Source organism: Dermacentor silvarum, chromosome 10 (assembly GCF_013339745.2).
Source record: "Dermacentor silvarum isolate Dsil-2018 chromosome 10, BIME_Dsil_1.4, whole genome shotgun sequence".
NCBI classification, from domain to species: Eukaryota; Metazoa; Arthropoda; class Arachnida; order Ixodida; family Ixodidae; genus Dermacentor; species Dermacentor silvarum.
This window is the reverse complement of record NC_051163.1, coordinates 73861516-73887573: the sequence shown is the minus strand read 5'-3', so window position 1 is coordinate 73887573 and position 26058 is coordinate 73861516. Positions and strand designations below refer to the sequence as shown.

At 43.3% G+C, this 26058-nt stretch overlaps 1 protein-coding gene and 1 long non-coding RNA gene across 2 annotated transcripts in view; one reads left to right on the top strand and one right to left on the bottom strand.

Annotated features, from left to right (window-relative positions):
- LOC125940785 (uncharacterized) overlaps nt 1–26058 on the bottom strand; it is an 847616-nt gene that overhangs the window by 77331 nt on the left and 744227 nt on the right. The gene's annotated exons all lie outside the window — the stretch shown is intronic.
- Nucleotides 1–26058, top strand: part of LOC125940786 (uncharacterized) — a 46945-nt gene that overhangs the window by 11865 nt on the left and 9022 nt on the right. Inside the window, exon 5 of the long non-coding RNA XR_007463992.1 lies at nt 15741–15960. This is a non-coding gene — a long non-coding RNA (uncharacterized LOC125940786). The remainder of the gene's footprint in view (nt 1–15740; nt 15961–26058) is intronic.

The window sequence follows — 26058 nt, the reverse complement described above, 5'->3', positions numbered from 1 at the left end:
GCTGATGTGATGCACCCGTTCAAATGATTGACAGTGCACTTTCGCTTAACTTGCTTATACTTCTGCATATTGTGAATTATCGGGCATATATATGCGACCTATTTTATGTCTCGCAGAAAAACAGACATCGATGCCGTACCTGGAACGAACGTGTTTATCCCATGCGCCAATTTGTATACATACGGTACTACTTCGCTTTTTTTTCTTTTTTTCGCTGACTCAGTTTTACCACCTTTGTCATTTATACTCTTGACACCACGAACCATAGTTTCACACACAGATGAAATGATCACTTCAGAGTATCCAGCATCCAGTAAACGGTTGACCTGATACAAACATGCTTGTACATATGTAAACACGACTTCTTAGGTGCAGCGTTTGGGAGAGTCTTCGCTATAGACCATTTTACAACATTAGAATGACTGGATTTATAGTTTAAAATGGGCTTCACCGACCTGGGATCATATTTCTAGCACACACAACTTTTACCAAAAGTTAATCTTAGGTTTAGAAGCTGCAGTTGATGACATTTAGAGACTTCGAAAGTAAGATCAAGACCCATGCCATGCTGCATGAATACCATCATAATTTTGTCAACACCCTCGGGGTGAATGTCACTATTGATAAGTATAAAGGAATCAACATATCGGAAAACCCCACACGAAAGCTTTTCAAGGTGCATCTCTAGTTGCCTGTCAATATAACCTAGAACTATGTCACTGATGATAGGAGCCACACATGACCCAATGCATACCCCCGATTTTGGTACATAAAGACCCCCTCGCCACAAAACAAAGGTAAACATCAAGTAAAAAGACAGAATTTCAAGAAAAGCTTATATTGAAATACCGCAACCATTAATGAAGGCTCCTTCATCATTGCAATAAACTGTGGAGTCTCAAACGCCCTTCAGAACCGGGGCATGTGGAAGGGAGTAATATAAGTTTTCCACATCTACACTGAAGGCACAACAAATGTCCACCGAACTACCTTTCAGGTACTTGCAGAGAGTATCAGAATTGGCTATACTGAAAGGGTCAACTATTTTAAGCGCATAAGATTCTTCTGCAGAAAACGCAACACAATCAACAGCCAGCTGCCTTTTTACGAGACTATAGCCCGGAAAGGCATGTCAACCTAGTGCGATTGTAAAAACACATTTTTCGCTTTCTTTACGCTGGCTGCTAAAGGTGGCACATTTATTTCTTCAAACAAAGATAGTGCTTGCTGCTTAACTTTCACAGCTTCAGCTTTTAGAGCTTTAAAAATTTTCACAACTGCTACCTCAGACTTTTGCGAATACAAAGCAGAATTCAAAACAACGAAGTACCCTTCTTTGTCAGTTACTAACACATGCAATTTGTTTTCACAACGAAAATTAACAAGGAGCCTAAGCACGTCCTTGCCACCCCGCCCTCTTCCCGTCCCGGCAATGGCATCTACACACTCTGAAACACACCTTGAACCTTCGTCGTCTTTGGCACATGTTGAGACCGGCCTTGGTGTGGCACCTTCTTGAAGGGGTTCAGGTGAGGCTCGAAGCAGTACTTCGGGCCGACACCCAAGACCTGCTTGTATTCCGCCGGAATATGCGTCGTCGTCAGGTTAAGCACATGGCCATGGACATGTTTTCCTTTCTTCTTCACCAGCAGCGTAGGAGGAACGCTGCGCCAAAGGAATTCGCTGGTGAAATTAGCTATGTTGCACCACTGCCAGTGAACGTGGGGTACCCTCTAGATGACTTGCATGCGCGATTCGAAGCAAGCCCTTAAGAGTTCTAACTTGTCGCCACCAGTCATACTTGAGAAATTTGCACAACCTTCGTGAATGACCAAGCGAAGGCTTCTGCCGCCCGCTCAGCACCTGGACGTCAACTGCTAAGATTCCTTGTCTGACGTGCCAAGATGCAACCCTGACCTTACACACACACAAGGCAATCATGGCGGCCAAACAGGCTGGGTTATCAAGGTTTGAGCTGACACAAAGAGCCCTGAGTACTAGTATTATACTGCATCAAGACGGCAAATTGGCCCACTTGGTTAGGATTCATCGTAACGTTGGTAACAGCACAACCCAAGACACGGAAAATTGGAAGAAAAAAACGACAACGCGGCACTGACTGTCAACTGATTGTTTACTGAACAATCGTCTAACATATACAGGTTATAGACTCACGTTGTCTAATTCGCGAACGGAATTATATATGGCTACCTGGAATACGGTGGCCGCCCACCTTCGGGAAGGAACAGTTTGGTCTGATATAAAGTTTATTCACTGAATCAGCGGAACTCTTGTTATTGACCCCGCATGAAAGTCCTAGAAAGTGCCAACCTTCCTGTCACTGTGTAAAGTGTCGGGGCACTCAAAAATTGCAAATTTTGAGCATATAAGAAGAAGGTATAATGTATTTTCTGGGATTAATTTCTGCAAATTAGAATATTTTACACAAGAAACGAGAAAATTATCGGCTTCAGGTTCGCCGGAGGAGAAACTGTCGGGTCAGAGAACCAGACCAGCTCTTTGTCGGTGAAACCTTCGAAATGGAAATCGACGGCGTAGCCTAGTAACTGCGACTCCGAGTGTTCGTGTTTGACAGAGTTTACGGTTTCCCTTATGCGACAAGTGTTGAAAATCTCAGGAGTTTATGAAATACGGGGCCTAAAATTCGCACAGTACCATTTCTCTCCGAAAAGCTTGTTCTATGAAGAAAGGTAATTGCCGGTAGTACTTGAATAATCGAAACATTTCGTTGTTGTTGTTGTTGTTGCCTCAAAACATGGCTCGTACCCACAGGGGGATTGGCCACATTAGATTTGAAATGTGCGTCTAACAAAACAAAATGGGAGAAAGGCACATTTAATACAAAGCAATATTCAACTCAATGCCAACAGAAAACTTGAGAGGGCATATTCATAAATTTAGGGGGAAAAATAAACTCAAGTGTCCCACGGTCGGTACCCTAGCAGTGAAGCCTTCCTGACGCTTCAATAAACTTGTGGATAGCAGAAATCATTGACCCATGGCTTGTGCCTAATTGACACGCACGAAAGGACGAAATGTTTGGTGTAGTAAGCGCTAAACCAAGCTTACTTGTAGGATATATGAGGAACATTCTGCGGAGGGAGGAGAAGCGGCGGCAAGAAAGGAAGAAATGGTCCATAGTTTCTGGTTCATTACAAAAAGAACAAAGGTTAGTTATAGACAAACCAGATCTATGAAGGTAAAAATTTAGGCGGGGAACTCTACAACGGAAGCATGATAATGTCACCTCGCATTGTCGTGAAAGGCATTTGAACGTGTTCCAATGGAAATTTAGATGTCGAAAATCCTCTGCAGAAAGTAGGGATGATTTAGTACAATTTAGAAATAAAAAGCGTTTAAATCTAGCACCTGTTATAAAAGCGAAATCAGGAAGGATATTTAAGACAGGACCATTTAGTGACAATGATGCGAGCGAGTCAGCTGATTCATTTAAAGAAATTCCACTATGACCGGGGACCCATACAAAGCGGACTTCAAACAAATTGTCTCGAACAAGAGTCGAAAATGTATTCAGTAGGTGTGAATGATTTGTAGAAGGTAAATGTGTACAAACCGACAGCGCATCGGTATCAATTATTACTTTTGATGTCTGGGTACCCAATTTTGTAATGGCTAGAATGATGGCCAGAAATTCTGCAAGAAATCTTGGGGTGTAATCTGCTAGACGAAGAGCAAAAGACCAATTAAGCTGATTTGAAAAGATGCCCACTCCGGCCTTCTCTGCATTTTGTGTAGCGTCCGTAGAAATAACCAAGTGAGACCTAAATTGATTAAGATGATCTTGAAGGAGACCTTCAAGTATGCGTGACGGAAGAAGTTTAGCGTGTTTTGGAAAAATATCATCAAAAATCAAGTTCGCCTTTAACGAATCAGTTTTTGGAGAAGTTTTGATAACAGCGTCTGAACAAAAACAACTTGAGGTTGTCGATAACGCCGCCAATGTGTTCGGAAAAATAAATCGGGATAATTGATGAAAACGGATTGCAAACGGAATAGGGATGTATCGTAAAGCTTTAGAAAAGTCACGACAGTAAGTTGCTTAAACCTGGACTCAAGCGGGAAAATTCCAGCCTCCAGATAAAGCACATCATTAGCCACAAAACGTGGCAACCGAAGACAAAGACGTAGCGCTTGCCTTTCTAGCAGTATTAAAGCAGCTTGTGTGCTGCACATCCTGAAAAAAGAACACAGGCGAATTCGAGAATAGGGCGGACGTAGAATTTGTAAATCAGCAACGTAGCCGTACGCATACCCGTCTTTTTATTACTGAAACGGCGCAAGAATGCCATTGCACGTTCTCCTTTCCTAGCATTTGTTTCGATTTGCTGTTGCCAGTTTAGTCTACCATCATAGGTTATCCCCAAGTACTTCACAGCTGCAATTGCGGTATTGGCTCATTTCGATAATGAAGAGAAATGAAAACGGGATTTGATAATGAAAATACAAGTAACGCGCATTTCTTAACGTTAAGGGAAAATGACAGTCCGTCCAGCCAGATCTCGAGTGCAGACAAATAAGATTGTAAAATTTCGTGCAACGTATTGATATCCCGTGATGAGGAGAAAAATGCAATGTCATCAGCATAGAGGTAGAGTTGCACATCCTGATGAGTTGGGACAGAAAGAAGATAACAAAATATTAAACAAAAGCGGAGAGAGAACTGATCCCTGTGGTACGCCTCTCGTCTGTTTATACGTACCCGATGTCACCCCATCTTTGAAACAAAAGAATTTTCTGTCAGAAAGGAACTCTTCTATCCAGGCCACTATATAGTCTGGAACAGCACAGCTCACTAATCTAGAAATTAAAATTCCATGCTCGACACTGTCATATGCTTTTGTAATATCTAAAGTTACTAAAGCTGATACGTTTCCTGATAATCCTGCGAGTCGAATGCGGCTTTTAAATGAACGTGAGCTCACCATATTGAACAATGAGGTCCTAAATACTATTTGCCTCGACCACAGAATACCCTTGGAAGAAGTGAATTCATTGAGCCGGACATGCATTACTTTTTCTATTATTTTGACTAGGCTCGATGTAAGTGAAATGGGCCGAATGTTGTCCAAGACATATCCGAGGTTTTGATTTTTTAGTAAAAGTATAACTCTTGCAATTTTCCAGGAGTCCGGGATCCACGTATATTTAAGGGAACGGTTAACTATATACAAAAGTTCTTTAGGGAAAGAGTTAAATAATAATTTAATCATTGCTGTTGTGATACGGTCAGGTCCAGGAGCCGATTGATGAGCAGTTAAAATGACATCGGATAATTCTGTCATGGTGACTTCTACAAACTCGTATGTCGAACTATGAAGCCTTCTAGGTCTAGGACACAGCGAAGAAAAACGAGCTTCAAGACCTTTCGCGATATCATCTAGTAAATCTGCCGCTTCTTTGGGGGATAGTACATCGGAATGTGACCATACGGACTGCTGGAAAGATTTTTTGCTCCGTAGAAACCTAAAAAGTGCAGATCTTCTTTCTGGTTTTGGTAAAGATGAATGCAGTCCGTTTTTTTTGTTCCTCTTTAGCTTTTGCCGCAGTTCTTTTAAATACAGCTGCATAGAATTTATAGTCAAGCCAATTGTTCGGTGAATGATTATGTTTGAGACTTTTCCATGCTGCTTTTCTGCGCCTATAAGCTCGTGTACATGCTACATTCCACCAAGCTGAGTTTGACGGTGAGCTCCCAGACATCACCGTAAACTCAGCGGACTGAATCGAAGAATGTAAAAGCGATACAACCGAGTCAGCCCTCCGCTGTTCATCACTAGGGGTTAACGATGATACCCCTGCATTTATAGCTGACTTATAAGTTTTATAATTAATGAGCCGTTTTTGCCATACAATAGAAACCTGACCTGAAAGCATAATTTCAAATGTAATGGGTAAATGATCGCTACTTGTTCCATTATCAAAGGTGTCCCACGATGAAATAGCCATCTGAGCGGAAGAGAAAGTCAGGTCTAATGCAGATGAGAATCGCCCACGTAGAAAAGTAATTTGACCTGAATTGTGACATTGAAAATTCATATCATTGATCCAATTCTACAGCCTCTTTCCACAAACATCCGTTTTCATTCCCCAAGATGTATGATGGGAATTAAAGTCTCCTGCATGGAGCATTGCATGTGAACAATTTCGGCACAATGAGTCCAGGTGATCAGTGCACTGGACTCCATTCGGGAAGTACACATTAGCCAATGTAAACGCAGCGCAACCAGGCAGTAAAAAATCTAAACCTAAAATTTCACAGTCTGAACATACATGTTCAAAAGTTACAGTTGCCTTGTGGTACATTTTTGAGGAAACTAACACTAGTAGCCCACCGCCTCTACCTGGGCGATCTAAACGAAATGTTCGAAAATTATTAATAGTAAATCGTTGATGTGATGAAAGCCATGACTCTTGAAGTAAAATAATATCTGGAATTAGATTATGAACTAGATAAAGAAGGTCAACGTAACCGGAGGAAATAGAGCGGCAATTCCATTGAAGGACTCTTACTGATGCTATTGTGATCCTAGTACGGATGATTCCATGGCAAAACGCAACGCATCCTGCTCGTGGTGTTCAATGTTTTTTTTTTCCTTTTTTTCGCCTTAGATTTAGGAGAATCAGTTGGAGACAGTGGGGAACTCTTACGTCTATTGCTGATGGTTCCAAGCCTCATGTGCCCAAAAGAGGTGCTGGGCACCGCAGTCGGTGATAGCGGAGAAGCCACGGAGGTATCAGAGTGAACCTCTCTCTGCCTGTCTGTCCAAGTTCGTTTCTTTTGAATATTGAGCAGAACTAGTAGCCGAATTGGGGGCAGTAACAGTAGAGTGCGATTGAAGGAGGGTGTTGAATTTAGCAGTCAGCATCTCGGTAATACTTTCGGTAAACGTGTTGAAAAGTCGCTCCATCACTATTGGCATTGCCCTGTCAATAGCGGCGGCTACGGCGGCCGAAACCGTGGCTTCGAGGGATGTGGACTGACGGGATGCAGCAGCTGCGTATCCAACATCACGCTCTTTAATTTCTGCTATGGCTTCCGCACGAGAACAGTGGCGTTTCTCTGCAATCTCAAGCCCCTGAATCTCCCGCCCTCGCGCAGGACAGTTATTATTCGTAGCAATATGTGCTCCATCGCACAAGCAGCACCTTGGCTCATCTACGTCACATGCTGATGCGCAATGAGAGCCGCCACAGCTGCAGCATCTCACAGAAGATCTGCAAGGATTCGCGCTGTGTCCATATCTCCAGCAGTTTCAGCACTGCAGGGGTCTAGGTGTCAATGTCTCCACACGGAATAAATATGGCCATGCCTTCACCTCGGACGGGCGCGTTAAGCCGGCGAACGAGACAATAATACTCTCGGTAGGAACGTGGTTATCACCCACTGATCTATTGCATCTGTAGACAGAAACAGCACCAGCCGGAGAGAGCATCTTTAGAAGGCCTCAGGAGTGATATTAGTGGGAACCCCACGAACAATGCCTTTCACGCATGCAAGATGCGGTGACACGAATGCACGAACCACGATGTTAGCGAATCTCGAGCAGTTAAGTAAGTCATTGAGGCATTGAACGTTAGACGACTTACATAGAATGCCAGTCTTGCCAAACCGCCTCACCTCCGAGATGTCAATGAAATGTTCCGTTATGGCACGCAGCTCCTCCTGGAAGCTTTCCGATTCAGTCAATCGAATGGATCCACCATCCGTGGGAACGAGCGCCACGGGCAAGGTATTCACTCCGTTCCGAAGGAAACACTCCAGAGGCACCGACTCAGTGGGACGGCTAGCCGACCAGGGCGATCCCTGGCCGGGACCAGAGACCGGCATTCACGGTCCCTGGAAAGGAAAGAAAAAGAAACAACCTTTAGAAGGAACAAAGTACTCAAATCAGTTAAAATGTGACCAATCCCCTCTCGGACACGTCAGCGATCGAGGAGCCAGCGATCAGGACCGCGATCAGGATGCGGCTTGGGGAACGTCATCAAGATGCATAGACCGATGACTCCATTTCGTCGCCTTGTCCTTCTTTCGACTGCTTCCTAGAGCCTAGATGAAGTAATGACATTGTTGTTGTTGTTGTTGTTGTTGTAGCCTATCACGCCTGCACGCCTGTGGCTCCTACCCACGGAGGGGGATTGGTGATGATGATGATGATGCCTCAACACTTGGCACAACCCACTGAGGGGGATAGGCCACGAACCGGGTGGTATTATAATAGAACTTTGAAATAAATTAATTTATAAATACATAAGTATAAGAATAAAAATAAATGACTAATTGAAAATGAGAAATAAAGCAATAATAAAAGAATTAAGTAGTGTTTACTAAGTTAGTCAGCCTTGCCTGAATAGGAATAGAAATATCAATTTAATAATAAATAAATACAGCAAAGGAAATACGTAGATTTTGAATAATAATAATAATAATAATAATAATAATAATAATAATAATAATAATATAATTGTGGTTTTATGACTTTACTTTTTGAATTTGCTAAAGCTATAATTTATTGAAGGACAAATGAAGCAATCACGTAACAATGGGAAAATATTAATAAGGCAATCTTCTTGTGTCACATAAAAAGTTATAAATGGCTCGGCAAACATTCCCGTGGCCATATCCTAACACCGTGGCTCCAAGTGAGAGTAAAACTGAACTGCTTAACGGCAGTCCTAGAATACGAAGTGGGATTTCTAAACATCGTTGTCGATGATTAGAAAACCGCCGACAGGATAGTAAAAAGTGATCGATAGATTCTGGTTCATTGCAGAGGTAGCATAATGGTGATGCCGCCAGACCACATCTGTGCAAGTAAAAATTTAGTTGTGGAATACGGCAACGCAGTCTTGTAAATGTTACTTCGAATTGCCGGTTGGGACACCACTGTCGATTCCAAGAATAATTTAGATGTATAAAGTCTGTTGATTTTGCTAGTGCGAGGCTTTTCTTGTCTTCAGTCAAAGCAAACTGCCTATATCTGGCTGCAGTGATATACGCAGTTGCCGGCAGCACAGATATCGCAGGACCCTTTAAAGAAGCTCGTGCTAAAGAATCAGCTATTTCATTAAGTTGGATGTCTCGGTGGCCTGGTACCCATACTAAATGAACTAACTTTAAGTGGGGAGGAGCTAATGTATAAAACGTGTTTAAAGCTGTCAAATTTGTAGATGCGTTAAGCGCGCTGCATACAGAAAGGGAATCTGTGACAATAATAACTTTTGTAACATATAGCGGTAACTTTCTCAATGCAAGAATTATTGCCAGAAGTCCGGCCTGAAAAACTGGTGTGTAATCTGGCAGGCGAAGTGAAAAAGACCAATCGAGGGATGGTGAGTAAATTCCCACGCCTGCCTTCTCTTCACACGAGGAAGCATCAGTCGCTATTACAGTTATTAGGAAATGGGCCAAATAATCTTGCAAAAGGGCATTCAAATATGTTGGTGGCAGCAGTTTTGCGTTATTGGGGAAAATATCCGCAAATTCTATATTAAAGGACAATGTGGACCTATCAAACGGAATGACTTCCCTAATGTGAACATTTAAAGGTGCTAATTGTGCCTGCACAAATACAATCTGTGGGGTATGTAACCGAGGCCACGTGATCTCAAAAAATGAATTTGGTTCACTAGTAAATATAAATTCTGTACGTCTAAGAGGCGATTCATAAGCCCTTAAGTAGGTTTGAACCGTAAGCATACAGAATCTCGTGTGAAGAGAAGGTAAGCGCGCTTCCTGGTATAACACGTTTTTAGCAACGAATTTAGGCAGGCCTAAACATATTCGAAGAGCTTCTCTCTCTAAAAGAAGAAGTGGTCTTATTTTATATTTTGCACCTCCGGAAAACAAAACACATCCAAATTCTATAATCGGTCGTACATACATACGGTAGATCATAATTAATGTGTCACTTCGCATACCAGATCGCCGGTTACTGATCCTACGTAATAAACCTACAGCTCGTGTCCCTTTCGTTGCAATATTTTCTATGTGAGAACGCCAGCTAAGTTTTTCATCATATGTGATACCCAGGTACTTAAGCGACTCTACTTGTGGAATTGTTCTCTGATCATACACTAAAGATAAATGTATCGGCCCGGAAAGCGGAAAGACAAGGACTGCACTTTTGTTTACGTTTAGAGACAGGTGAAGAGTGTGAAGCCACGTCTCCAGCATACTGAGGTATGTTTGCAAGGACAGGTAAAGGGAATTGATGTCTTTTGCTGTCGCGAAAAATGCGATGTCGTCTGCATAGACATAGAGATGAACTTCCCGGCTCAGTGGAATTTAACTCATCAAAAGGTTAAATAGGACAGGAGACAGAACAGCCCCCTGGGGCACCCCTCTTGTCTGATCGAATTTTGTTGAAGAAACGCCGTTTTGAAAACAATAAAATTTTCTATTTCTTAAAAATTCAAAAATCCATGTCGTTATATATCTCGGAAAATCGTAGGACTGTAATCTGTCCAGTAGTAGTGGGTACTCGACACTGTCATAAGCTTTCGCCACGTCAAGAGTCACTAAAGCACTCAATTCTTTTCTGTTTCTAGCAAGTTGGATACGGCTTTCCAAGTCTACATGCGCACACCAAATAGAGAGACCAGGCCGGAAACCTATTTGACTTGGGCTCAGTAACGAATTTTTAGATATATGATCTATCATGCGATCATATAGAACTCTTTCAATAAGTTTTACCATATTTGAGGTAAGAGAAATAGGTCGAATATTGTCAAGATTGTAGCCAGCTCCTTGTTTTTTAAGTAGCGGAATTATTTTGGCTGTCCTCCATTCTTGAGGAATCCAAGCATTTTTTAGAGAATAATTCACGGTGTTTAGAAGTTCCTCAGGAAACATTGCAAACAAAATTTTTAACATGGCATTGGAAATGCCACCAGGACCTGGTGCTGAGGCAGGCAAAGATCTAACGATATTGGAAAGCTCCGACACTGTGACTTCCACAAAGTCATCCGCGATGGGAGGTCTTAATTGTCGATTCGGCAAACGTGATGTTAAGCGTTGAGCTAATCCCTTTCCTATGAATTCTAATGAAGCAGATATCTCGCGTGGTGAAAGATAGCCCCGGGCACCAACAGCCTTAACCGCTGGACAAATAAAGTTTATTCTTATCCTATTCGCTGATGTCGGTATGAACTTTCTATACCGAAGGAATCTGAACAGTGCTTTTTTGTTGTTAGGCTTAGAGAGGAATTCATGTTTTTTATCATATTCGTCTTTGGCATTCGATACAGTTCTTTTGAATGTGGCAGCTGCAAACTTATAATCACTCCAGTTACTCGGAGACTGATTGTAAAGTAGTTTTTTCCAAGCGGCTTTTCGTCTTCTATAATCCCGCGTGCACTCCGAATTCCACCAAGGAGAGTGAGTACGTTTATCTTTGTTAATATTGAACTGAGATCTTTTATATGAACTTTTTAATACCGCGCAAAGACTCATGGCTTTGATGTCATCCGGCACCGTTATCTGGGAGTTGAGGGTCGCTTTTAATACACTCTGAAATTTCTGGTAATTGACAAAAATTCGTGCCGGAGACTCTAAAGAAGTAAGAGGGCACATAATATCAAATCTAATGGGTAGATGGTCACTGTTTGAAGCAGAGTCGACTGTAGACCAGGAAGTCACGCACATCCCCGTGCTGGCAAATGTTAGATCCAATGCTGATTTATAACGGCCTTGAATAAACGTAACTGTTTTCGTGTTTAAGCAACAAAAACTTTGATTAATTGCCCAGTCCGATAATCTTTTTCCACATGAGTCTGTTCGGAAACCCCAAGCCACATGGTGTGAATTAAAGTCTCCCGCTATCACAATTTCTTTCCTACAAGATTTGACAACGTTATTAAGGTATGGAATATCTTGAACACCTGCAGGAAAATATGTATTAACTAAAGAAAACGGAGAACAACCAGGAATAGTTACATCAATTGCTAGTATCTCGCACTCCGTAGACATATACTGATATGATATTGTTGCTTTGTGGCATATTTTATTTGTTATCAGGAAAGCGAGTCCTCCACCTCTGGATGGACGGTCCAATCGAAATAAACGGTAGTTTCTTATGTGGAAATCTTGGCCATGTGATAGCCAAGTCTCCTGCAAAAGAATAATGTCGAGAGAAAATTGAGAACAAAAATATACTAAATCTGTGGCTGCAGAAATAATGGAACGGCAGTTCCACTGTAATACCTTTAAAACACCTATGATGAATTAATGCCTACTGTAGAAATCACTTGCTCTAATATACTGTCTTTTAAAAAATCTTTCTTCGAAAGACTGTCTTTACCGTGTTTTGCGGGTTTTGATTTATGGATAGAACTTGAAGAATTGGGGTTAGCATCGGATTTTGAAATGTTATCTTTAACAATTTTTTTGGTTTTGGAGTGCGGGACAGAGGTGGATGAATTATCATTGGGTGATCTTGTGTGTTTAAGCGTCGGAAGATCCATTTCTACGTCCTGGTTGTTTTCCGACACGGATCCAGAGAAGCATCCGTTGTCGGTCTGCTGAGTTGAAGCTGATGGTCTTGCATTTTTAGTGCTTTCTGCAATGACTGGCGAGGGATCTATTAGTTGCCCAGCGTTCGATGTAATGAGATTTGTAGGAATCTGCGAGCTAGTGTTAGGGCTCGTTACAGAACTGAAAAGCGGAATCATTTGTGATGTCATCACATGAGCTAGAGTCTCCGATAGGTTTGATGTTAGTCGTTCCATAGCTTTTGACAGCGCTTTTTCGACAGCTATCGCAATAGCATCGGAAAGGGTCGAGTCTGCAACCATTTGTTGACATGCTGTCACTCCTGCATATCCCTTAGATCTTCCCTGGACCTCAGCAACAGCATCACGGCGTGAGCAACGTCTCCTTTCAATTACTTCCAGGATTTGAAGTTCCTGTGTTCTCGCAGGACAGTTCGAGTAGTTAGCGTGGTGACCACCACTACAGAGACAGCATTTCTCTTCTTCGGATGAACAATCAGTAAAATTGTGGTTGTCACCGCAATTACGGCAACGTGGCGCAGATCTGCAGCCCCTCACGTTGTGACCGAATCGCCAACAGTTGGCGCATTGTAGAATGCGTGGAGCTAGAGCTTCAACCTTATATATAAGGGGCCAGACCTTGATTTCTGTCGGTCGCAATGTACCAGCACATGTGATTATCACTGACTCAGTTGGAGTCTTCTTATTATCAATCACTCGGCTACACCGGTAAACGGAGATGACACCAGCCACCGAAAACATCTCTAAAATCTCTTCCGGGGTTAAACTGACGTCTACGCCTCGTACAATGCCTCTAGAGCATGCAAGATGTGGTGGGACGAAACATCTCACCGGATGTGAAGCGAATGTTGGGCGATTGAGCAGTTCTTTGGCACAGTTGTGGTCTGGCGAGCAACATAAAATACCTCCCTTGCCGAACTGGCGGACCTCAGTGATCTGTCGGTAGTGAGTTGACGCCTTCTGCAACTCCACCTGAATCGTCTTTGGGTTTTTCATGTTAATTATACCCCCGTCTGTAGGCACCATGGCCACGGGAACGTTGCCGGTTCCACTGCGGAGAAAAAACTCAAGTGGTAGCTCCTGGGGAGCCACCGAGGCTGACCACGGGGAAGCCCCGAGGCCAGGTGATGAGACAGACATGAAGCAAGGCTGAGTAACTCAAAAACACATAAGAATTCTTCAAACGGAAATAAAAAGAGTAACGTAAGATCAAGGTGAACAAAGAAAATACCACCCGATACTTGACCCAAGCCCCCAAAGCAGGAGATGCTATTACAGGGATCAAACGCAGGAACGTAGGCAGCGTAGATGAAACGGACCGCTCGTTCTCGTGGAAGTCTCTGGGGGATTGGCCAAGATGACATTTCGTGTCACTATATGCGAATCTACAAACTTCTTCCTCTTTCAAGTGAGTCACGCGAGCTTTATGCAAACATATAAACAACTACATGAGGGATTACAGGTTCCCATGGTCCACTGCTATTATGAATTCCGCAAAGAAAGCGGAATAACACAAGCGTAGGCCTGAAACTGCGTTTCTTTGTAAGTATGAATCCATGAGTTCGAAACCTTGAATCCAACATTTCAATTAGGAGTAATTCGGTCAATCAGCATTCTTGATTGACCGAGTTACTTTGCTTGGTCTCAGCTCGTGTTCGGCCGCCTCGCATGAACAAGAAAGAAGCGGCGGGATAGGCGTGCCGACGTGTCCCGCGCAGCAGCCGCGTTCGAAGCTCGTGAACCGGCCAACGGCCCATTCGACAGCCCTCGAGGTAAGCGAGCGGACGCACCTTGCCATCCTCCGCCTTTCTCTTGGATAATTTCGATCCCTATAGCGCCCTGTACCAGGCCGCACCGCCTGGCGCCAGCATTGCCTTACGGTGTAGGGACAGAGGCCCCGGGCAAGCGTTCCGATAGGCTGGTTTTTATTCTTTTGCACTCGTTTATGGCATTTTCGGCTGGTCGTTCCGGAGCGTTCTCAACTTCTCTAGCGAGCCGCCGTGTCTTCGGCCGGTTCAACAAGAGCCTTGCGTTCTGCTGGTTCTTCACGGTCGCTCACCTCTCACGCCGAGTGCTCTCAGGCACTCCGAGCGCTGTGCTCCGAGATAGAAAGCGCACGGCCGCTGGATCTGGAAAGCGTTTCCCGCCACGTAATCGCAGTGCAGGGTCGCCACTGTTGGCGACGGCTCACCGTAAGCGTTGCATGCTGGCATCTCGAGACCGCCGTTTTTCGCGGCTGCGCCGGGAGCTTTAACTATGGCATTACAGGCCAAATCGGATGGTCTCGCATCTGGTATTGCCCCCCCTCCCCCCCAAAAGCGTGTTATACGCTTGGTTTGCGTGCTTGTCCTCACCCTCCGAGTGCAAAGACCCAATATCTGCGCGCCTCTTGGGTTTGGAGGATGGAGGCGACCAGTCGAAGAGGCCACTAGACTCGGCACTATGACTGGCGACTCGCTCAGCGTCGGACTATCCGAATTAGGGGCCGTGTTTTCTAGCGATTGATTTCAGCCGTCACTTTTTTTTGCACTTCGCCTTTGGCTCGAACATTCTCCAACCGTAGTGACTCCGCTGTTAGTGCTGCAAATTTATTCTTGGCGTAATTTTCAGCTGACAAAAAAGGCGAATCCATCGGCAAAATAAGGCCGTAGCTTTTTTTAAGCAAATTTAAATTCTGGACATTTTCGTGCGGCAAAAAATACTCGATTCTAAAATTATTTAAACCTACAAACTTTATGCCCCTAATGAGGAGAGTTTTGAAACGTACGTGTCGGCATGCGCGTCAAACGGTACCGTCTGTTTTGCGCAAGCCTATCTGTAGCAATTTACCGTGCAGCAACTACAAAAAAAGCCTTATATGTTAGGGACTAACTTGTTCGTAAGCACTACTTATGTTATTTTACTATCGCTGCAATATTCTTAAGAACCAATCGCCGCGTTCAATACCTTTCAGTTAGAACTTTGTTTACAGGAGAGTTCATTTGCATATCCTCTGTGCAGTGTAGCAGGGTAGATATAGCACGTAGACCTCTGCCTTCCTTCAAATAAGTTCTCTCTCTCTACATATCCGGTGCTTTGCAGAGCAATTACACGAGACGTATTGTCGTTGAATGTTGCCGATCATGCTTAAATAGTTGCACTATACAGAGAGACGTTGCCCATGTAATTTTACTCTATTTCTCACCCAGCTCATCTTGCTCCACCTCTGCTGACTTGCCGTTCTCGACGCTTGCCACAGCAAAGACTTGCCTCCTACAGTACCCGACACTTTCGATCCCACACCTTCGAGCCCACGCGTCTTCTAGCAATCCGAAAACCGCAACCCTGAGGAGGCCCTGCCCCACCAGCCTCACCGCCGAGCCTACACAACCAGCGAGTCCATCTCGAGAGAGACATACATCTGATTGGGTAAGTGGTGCAGCAGGTTTCTCTTGATTGTAACGCGTTTACTTGTCATACTTGTGTGTGCGTACAGGCCTTTGACATCTGCGATAACCACACACGTGTTGTATTTCACTGTTTCAACATAGTGAAAAATGCAGCTTAATAAGCTCGATGCGTAGGCAAGTTTGTTTTCATCAGTTGAAATTCCAAACTATCGTTTATGTACAGGGTGTTCAAACGATCACGCATCAGCATTTAAAAATATGCAAATGTCACGTAACCGGACAGAACTCATGGGCTGTTGTTTGCCGTCGCTTGGGAATTCTGAGATAATTTTCGGCATTTCGCCTAATTAAATAATGATCCTAATTAATGAACCCCATAAACATTTTAATTTGATGAAAAGCGTCAATGAGAAAATTGCAGACCAACATGAAAACTCCCGATACAGCTTTCTGTTGCTGAATACGTGCTCCATAAAAGTGATTTTCCCAACGAGGGAGAAGCCCGCGAGTACACGAAAAATTGCCATGCGACTGGCCGCTTGAGCCACTTGGCGTGTATTCGCCGGCTTCATTCACGCTCGGAAAAACTGAGAAACTAATGAAAATATTAACCAAGTCGATTAATTAAGGTCTCGCGCTCTCTCATACCGAAATTCGTCGTGCCACACTTCCACGCGTAATCGCATGTTTCGATATCCAGAAGTTTATGTCTTGTACGGAGAGCTTGCTTCAATTTTCTAATTACATTAAGCCCGCTTAAGGTCGCCCGTCATCCCATGCTCGCCAGTGGGTACGGCATGTCTCCGAAGGAACTGCCACTTTTTTTCAAAGTTGCTATTGAATAATTATCACTTAATGGCATTCGTGGCGTTCCCCTAGATTGCACAGCCTGCGGAAAGAAGGTGCAACATCGGTTAAAAAAAAAGCACGGGAGAGATTCATACGACCGCATCTCTAGTCATAGGTAGCTGTACAAGGTGGATTTCGATGGGGAAAAAAATTTACTCTTAATACGTCTCATAGGGGATGCCATTCAATCATCATCATCAGCAGCAGCAGCTGCGCCAGAGATGAGCTAGGCTATGCCTCATAAATCACTCGTTTCGGCGGTGGAAGTACCGTTTGTCGTAACGTTGCTTCGATACGAATCGAATTATCGACAATGTCCATCTTCAAATGGGTTCTGCCGTAACGCTTGGAAAGACTACGAGTAAACGGTTCGAAAATAATTGCAGTATGATCGAAAAATAATAGTGATAAAATTTTTTTAGTTTTAATTCAATTACCATTATTTTTCGATCATTTTGCAATTATTTTTCGAACCGTTTACTCGTAGTGTTTCCAAGCTTTACGGCAGAACCCATTTGAAGATGGACATGTCGATAATTCAATTCGTATCGAAGCAACGTTACCACAAACGGTACTTCCACCGCCGAAACGAGCGATTTATGAGGCATAGCCTAGCTCATCTCTGGCGCAGCTGCTGCTGCTGCTGATGATGATGATGACGATTTAATGGCATCCCGTTTGGAACGGGGCGGTGAGAAATAGGTGACCCATAAAATAGCGAGGGATTGTGGGATGCGCCGTCTACTAGCTGCTTCCGGTTCGAGTCAGCGCAGCCGCCGCCACCGCTTCGCCGTTGAATTCCACTGATGCGCTTGTTGTCCGTTCTTCTTTCTGGGGTTTTACGTGCCAAAACCAGTTCTGATTATGAGGCACGCCGTAGTGTAGGGCTCAGGATTAATTTTGACCACCCAGGCTTCTTTAACATGCACTACAACGCAAGCACACGGGCGTTTTCGCATTTCGCCTCCATTGAAATGCGGCCCCCGCGGCCGGGATTCGATCCCGCGAGCTCGTGCTCAGCAGCGCAACGCCTTAGCTGACTGAGCCACTTGCGCTTGCAGTCCGGCTTTGTCCCACTCTAAGATTACCCGGTTGCAGGTGCTAGCAAAACCATCGTCGGCTCTACGTTCAGCCGTTGGCAGCTCAAGTTCAAGCGTTAAAGGTGAACGCATGTAACTACTGCCTTGCAGAAACCCTTGCTGAGTCAGCTGTGCACAAGCATCACAGGAATGGCTGCCACTTCCAAAACTGTAACAAGGCAGAGACCATCCGTGAACAAAAAGAAAATGTACAGTGCCACTTATCAGGCGGCGATTAGCTGTGTAAGGGCCGACACGAAATGATTCCCCAAGATATTTCTTTCTCTAACATATTTACTCAGGCAAGCAGAACTATCTCAGTACTCGCATGCACATATAGAGGTATTATGAAACGAGGCTTTAAGGCGCGAATTTAAGCGGGACACAGCGAGATACATACAAAATACTTGTAGCCAACTAGCCCTCCTTAGCTCCTTCAGCACAGATAGAAATAATCCGCAGCCGTACGGCGATACGGCCATTTTTGACAAAAAAAGCGAGAATGTATAACTACGTACCACTTCAAATGAACCTCGAGTTTCGACCAAGAAATGCCCTTGACAGCGCGCAAAGTTATCATTTTCAGCGCTAGCTGCGCCGTTATACCGACAACATCGGTTTCTATAGCTACAATCGCAGAACAGCATGCACCGCTGTAGCCATCGCCTCAGCATCTGATTTTCTAAGTAATGCTTCTATACGCTTGATAAATTACCGGATAACGATAACTTTTTCACCTGTCTGACTGACCCGCAGGCAGAGCAGTCAGTGATGGTGCGTGCAAGCAATGGCAAATATTGTAGAGCTAAACCTGGCAGAAACAAAAAATGCCGCCGAAACGAAAACCAGAATTCTTTTATGAATAAAAGCGTATCCTTGCCTTTCTTGGCTCGTCATCGTCGCGCCCAGAGTGAACTGAAACCTTGAAATCAGCTGCATGAATGGTACGACATTGCTGGTCGACAAAGCGGACGGAAAGCTTCGCACGACTTACATTTGAAACCGCGTAGAAAAACACGTGCGCCGGGCATGCCACCGATGCCGCTGCGTCGTCCGTCGAACCGGAAGCTGCTAGCAGACGGCCCGCCCCACAATTCCCTGCGATTGCTCGTTTTACGGGTCACCTATAGTATACACCTCCTAACTCATATTTTTCTTTTTCTTTTTTTTTTTGCCTTCGAAATCTAACTTGTACCGCTACCTAGACTGACTGTAGAGATCCGGTCGCATCATACTCTTCCTCTTCACATGTCGGTTTGCTTTGCGGAGCAAAGTACCGGATATGTAATGCGTAGGATGAATAACCGGTGGACCAGTAGAGTTGTAGAATGGATACCACGAGAAGGGAAGCGCTGTCGAGGATGGCAGAAAACTAGGTGGGATTATGACAAAAATGTAGAGTGTGAATGCCTGACGCAAAGAACAGAGGTATTGCTTGTCGTGTTAGACTAATAATAGAAAAAAAGATGCTTTTCTTATTCTTTGATTTCTGTTATCGAGAATACGATGGATTTGTTCATTAAGTACAGAGAATGAAAGCCACGTATTAAGAGTATAGCCATCTAGAAGTTTCCCTAGTTATATCGTAATATAGGAACCATTGTTCAAGAGATAGGACCTCTTTTGCTTCGGTGTATTATTTATTCTATGTTCATGGATCGCCAGACAGCATCTAGAGTCTGTAAGGAGTATGTTTATCCAGCTCAATTACTCACAGGGGAACCTGATCATGAGAAGAAAATTTACAGAACAGTGAAATTGGGTTGGACAACCATTGAATTCTACCGGCACTAACTTATGGGGCGGAAACTTGCAGGTGAACGAAGAAGCTCGAGAACAATTTAAGGACCGCACAAAGAGCGATGGAACGAAAAATGTAAGGCCTAACGTTAAGAGACGGGAAGAGAGCGGTGTGGATCAGAGATCAAACGGGGATAGCCAATATTCCAATTGACATTAAGAGAAAAAAAAATGGAGCTGGGCAGGCTATGTAATGCCTAAGATGAATAAAGGTTGGACGAATAGTTGCATAATGGATACCAAGCGAAGGGAAGCGCAGTCGAGGACGGCCGAAAACTGGGTGGAGTAATTAGGTTCGGAAGTTTGCAGGCGCAAGTTGGAATCAATTGGCGCAGGACAGCGGTAATGTTGATCGCAGGGAGGGTCCTCCGTCTTGCAGTGGACATAAATATAGGCTGATGATGACGATGATGATGCGTTAAATATTTCTTGCTCATTTGCCGTTATTAGTAAGATATTGAAGTCAAGGTTTAGCTTTATTTGGTGTGTACTAATAGGTGCTTCACACTATGGGAACTAGAAATCTGCAGGAGTAATTTTGATCAAATTCCACTGAGGTAATAAGGTAAGCGTGTGTGGATTCCGATGTGGCACGTGTTTACTTTATTTTCGTCTTAATAATGTTTTGCAGTCGCGAGAGCGGAAGGTACATTATATAAGTAGTTCGAATAGTATTGTTACATGTAGTAATACGGTCAATATTGATTGATCATAAAGGGATTTGTGGTAACACTGATATAGACTATGTAACGTAGGGCTAAGTGCATTAACACGTGACTAACGTTGCAATTTTAAGTGATCAGTTCCATGAGCTAGTTATACCAATTATGAACGGCGTAAAGTTCACATTACAGACTATCCGTACCTCTTCAGTTTTTTATTTCCCTTTAGATGACTCCATTACCTGCCACCAGGTAGGTGCTATAAGAATTGAATGAGTATATATCCTGTATATAAAACAAGAGGCAGAACAGGACATTGAATCTCGCACTGAACTAGACTGTACCACATAAAGAGATATGGCCATTAGTGTGGCTGTGAGTAAAAGTGGAAGTTACAGCAACAGCCATGTTTGAGTAACGTAGTAAAAATATTAGAGTAAGAGGTCACAGAGTTCTGAAAAAACTCCCCCGTGTATCTCATATGATTACACAAATAGGGTTATTGCACAAAAACAACAAAAAAGTACGGACATGTGAACAGTAAGAATACTAATTAGGTAAGCTGATTATAACGAAAGTGGATACAAAGGGTAATGGTAATGCTAATTATTGAAAAACTTGAAAAATAATCAAAAGCGTGTGAACTAGCAAAGTAACAACACATATTAACAAGAATAATCAACTTGACACAAGCGACGAAACTGCATTCATAATCATTAATATTCCTTACAACAAAATAGATCGACATATTGACAGGTAGTTAGGAAATTCACATGAGTTGGTTAATTCCTAAAAGAAATACTTATTGCTGCGCGTGGAGAATGCATGAACGTTGTGGGATGATTTTATTTCGAGAGATGAGTTTCGTATTGCTATGCCAGAGAAGAGGGTTGCGAACCTGAAGTAATTTCTCCTTACTGCAGGCAAAATATTATTGCGCAGAGAAAAACTGGTGTTGTTGTTGTTAGTAATGTGTTCTGAATCAATACATTAAATGTAGATGTCGTATTTGATGAACCTATATGCAATTATAGGTAGTTTCTGGCGGAGTAATTGTCTAAACGGGAAAATGTTACATTTAGGAAACAGTGACCAACGGGACGAACTAAATGGGCTGAGGGTCATTAGTCCCATAGCTTGTTCCGAAGTGGCTGCAGACGTTCAGTATGCATGAACAATGTATTTGCCCACGACGAGACACAATACGAAAGGTGGCAAAAAAGTGCTAACTTGGGTCGTTTGGTAGAGGCCTGAAGAAGACGAGCCGCAGCGCAAACAGGACGTGACTGAGACATACGAAGCGCAGTCAACTAATATTTTATTGCGTACGCGGCAATATAAAGGTTGTTTCAGTGAACACTTCGAATTTTTTCAAGGTTGCCTGTGGCAACTTGCACAATTTTAGTTCGTGAGCTCGTCTACTCGAAAATGCTGACATTACTTGCAGAAAAAATTTTAATGCATGATCAACTAATTAACAAAATAATTAGTTTTCTAACTAAATTACTTCTGGCCCATGTTGCAATTTACAAATTCTAGCCGTGGAGTTCGCAAGGGGAATCCACTAGGAGCGAATTCATAACAAAACGTCGTTTTATGCATTGAAGCACGAAAGTAACCGGAACGCGTATGCATTTCTCCGCAAAGTTCGGGAATTCGTATCTCGAAACTCATCCTGAAAACCACCAGGGCGTCAAAGTTAATCCGGCGTCTCCCACTTCGACGTGCCTCATAATCAGATGGGCGTTTTGGCGTGTAAAAACGACAGAATTTTTTTGTTGTTGTTGTACGTCTCGGTCACGCTCTGTTTGCGCTATAACTCGTTTTCTGAATCGAATTATATTCTGTGGTTTTATGGGCCAAAACCACAATTTGATTATCAGGCACGCCGTAGTTGTGGACTCTGGAATAATTTTGGCCACCAGGGGATGTTTAACGTACGTCACACGGGCATTTTTACATTTCACCCCCATCGAAATGCAGCCGCAGCGGCTGCGATTCGATCCCGCGACCTCGTTCTTAGCACCGCACCACCATAGCCACTAAGCACTACGGCGGGGTAATCATTTTGTCAGAGGAACGATTGCTATGAATATAAGCAAAAATACAAAGACCATACGATGTGAGGTGGAAAGTTAGTTCTTGTGCCGGTGATAATGTGGATGCCAACTGCATTCTTTTTCACAAGTGATCGGGCGTCTCCATTGGATTTTAAAGCAAACTTTGACCAGCGCACAGAAAACGAGACGAAAGACGAGAAACACGAAGAAACACTCACGTTTGTTCCTCGCCATTCGCCTCGATATTTTTCGTGCTGGTCAAAGCTTGCTTCAAGACCATGAACCAACTAACTCGCACCAAAGTCATGTCGTGAAACTTTAATTCCGTATCTAAAATAGCGCCAAGCCGCTCTTCGTTCGAAACCTTTGTGGTGTAATCGGTAATGTGAACAGAAGGCAGGACGTCGATCTAAATTCACGGGGAAGAGAACCCAGTTGCGGTTTTGGCGGGAAAAATGTGTATGATTATCTTGGCACCACAAAGCAAAATTATTTAGGTCGGTGTGAAGTTTAGACTGGAGCGTGGCAACTGATTTTACTGGGTGTAAAGTTGGTCGTGTTATCCGCATAAACGGATCTTGGTCTTGGCAACAGCAGTGGATAGGTCGTTAATAAACATCAAAAATAAAAGGGGGCTAAGAATTCATCCCTGTCGGACTCCTACGTTAATGAGCTTCGATGATGAGAGATGACCGTTATCCTGTAGCATTCGAGAACGGTTAATAAAGTACTTTCTCATAAAGTTTAGTGGAGAACCAGATATGCCGAGGGATACGAGTTTCAGAAGTATGCGATAGCTTATGGTGTCGATGGCCTTCGTCAGATCGATATAGATCCCACAATTAGATATCTGTCAATAGCTTGCTCAATTTCTTCAGTTGAAGTAGCGAGCGCCAGTTCAGTTGCATAACCTTGGCGAAATCCGAATTGCTCGGGAAACAAAACGTTCAATTTCTTCAATTAGCAGATTAATGAAGTGTGGAAAATCTTTTCACTGTAGCAAAAATGGAAGGATACAAATTGGCCTGTAAATTCTAATTGAAGTCTGATCACCTATATTGAAAACAGGAACGATAATACAAGCTTTGAGGCAGCTCGGAAACGCCCCTGCAGCGAACAATTTGCAAATGATTAGTGCTAAATCTGATATTTCATCCGAAATTAGTTTTGCTTTACATGGATCAATGTGGGATAAGTCAGCGCGTGTAGTCTCTAAAGATGTCATGACCTGATTAGCTTCAGCTGCATTTATTTATTTCAAAATACATTCCCAGCTTCATGAGGAGCATTGAGTAAGAGGGGGGGGGGGGAGGCATCGCTGCAAGAGTACACGTGAATACCGATAGCCGCTACCACGAGTAGAAATCGTTACAAAACGGGGTTGGTTACAAATGCAGATGGTTAATCATGCCTAGCATTTTCCTGAATTTATTATTTATTGGTCGATTACCGATTCGCTATTCATTGGCTATCGATTGGCCATCGACGACTAAGCTTAAGTACTCCCAACCATGCATAGCATCGCTAGTTCACAGGGGTATGTGCCATTGTGCTTGGACCCTTTCTGCACTACCGCTAGGATCGGCCGACATTTTTTACGACGCATCACGGACTTACTGCCGGCTTAAACAGCTCCGCTCCCACGTTTGTTTTCGTTCGTTAGGGAGCACACGAAAGCAATAACGTGCACACATCGACGAACATTCTCTTTGCTAGTCATTGCGGTATGTGCGGATAGGAGCAGGAATTTCAAGAAGCTAGTGTATTTTTTTAAAGGACTAACGAAAGACCGGTAAGAGAGCTTATTGAGGCTGATATGATTGATAAACAGACATAACGTATATCAGTAAGTTGTTGCACCACGATTTGTCCAAGTTCCTGGTGGAGCGATTTGCGCATAAATACGGTGTCGTAACATATATAATGTCGGAATTGCAATATCTTTAGTACGCGTTGTTTGTGTACCTATTTGTTGATGGTAATTATATCCTGTTAGCTCTAGGTAGTGTCTATCTCGTGAATGAGCAGCATTTTATTTCATTTTCATTTCATTTATTTCTGAGAGTGCCCAAGAACAGCTCTAGGCCTTAGTATTGGTGCACTTGTGTGACACGAAGAGTAAAAAAAAAACACACCAGAAAACCTGAAATAACAGCGGTAAAATGCTACAAAAAAATTGAATTACGTCAATGACACAAGTCAGATAATGAGCAAATACAACAGGTGAAAATATCAACATCCTAACGCAAGGTATTTGGTTGTGTCACAAGACGTGTCATAGCGTCAGAGGTACAAGAGGAGTTTACGTAGAAAATGCCGGGATAACTCAAGTTTGGGCGAGGCACGCAGAACGTTACAGCCGACAGTAACAGCGGACAGGAAAAAGTGGTTATGAATTAGTTTATACAAGAATAAGTAATCGCGATATTTTCGCCTCATTTCTAGGGGTGTAATATTAACCATACGCAGTACACGCTCATAGGCATAAAATACACGGCGTCCCAGAAATCGATCGTACAGGGTACGAATGAAACGTCGCTGAATACATTCAAGTTCAGCCACATTAGTCAAATACAGAGTTCAAATACAGTTCCATACAGCATAACTATACTCTAGCTTGGTGCGGACAAAAGAAGAAACAAGAGAACAACGCAGTTGACATTCGTAAACTTTTTGCCCTTCTCGACATCACACCTAACTTTCTGTGGGGTGCATTAACAATGCTTGAAACATGTTGTCCGAAAGTTTGCCGGGAGTCAGCGAATATTCCTAAGTCGCGCGTACAACTCGCTCTTTTCAAAGGAATGTTATCAAGTGAGTATTTGTATGATACAATGGTCAATTTACGACTAAAGGAAACAAGTGTCTTAGTTGGGTTAATACGCAAAGCGTTAGAAGCACACCACTCCGCGAGAGAATTCCCGTCTTCCTGTAATAATTCACAATCCTGCGCTCTCTCTTTCACGGTAAAGCTTAATACCATCAGCATACAAAAGGAGACGCGAATGACGCAAACATTCTTCAAGATATTGAAAAATAATGCGCCTAAGATAGACCTTTGCGGAACATCGCAAGTTGATTCATAAGGCAAAGAGTATTTAGCACCTACGCGAACGTAATTTAACCGAGCGGACAGCTAGTCTTTAATCAGTGTGCACAGGCTGGCACTAACGCCGTAAGTCCGGAGTTTATGGATAAGAAGGTCGTGAGAAACATCAAATGCTTTTGACAGGTCGAAGTGTACTGTGTCTAACTGCGTCCGATTAGCAACAGCGGGTGGCGCAGCATCAAGAAACACGGTTTCTTTCCACAGACCTGCCTTAACAAAGTCATGTTAGCATACACTAACCTTATGCTTAAAAAAAAACGACAGATGTGTGAACATCGCTATTTCAAACACTTTTGAAAACGGAGACAAGAGGAACATGGGGCGATAATATTTAATGTCGCTCACGCTGCCACTTTTATGAATTGGCACAATTATTGCATTCTTCCAACAAGAAGGAAACGCTCTCGTACGCAAAGCAAGGTTAAAGCTGCGATAAGGAGAGGAACAAAAATAGAACAACCTTTGATAACAAAACTTGGTATTCGGTCGTAAGCAAGAGAATGCTTTGCTTTCAACTTATTTACGGCCCACGCGATATCGTGTTCTGAAAAACATGAA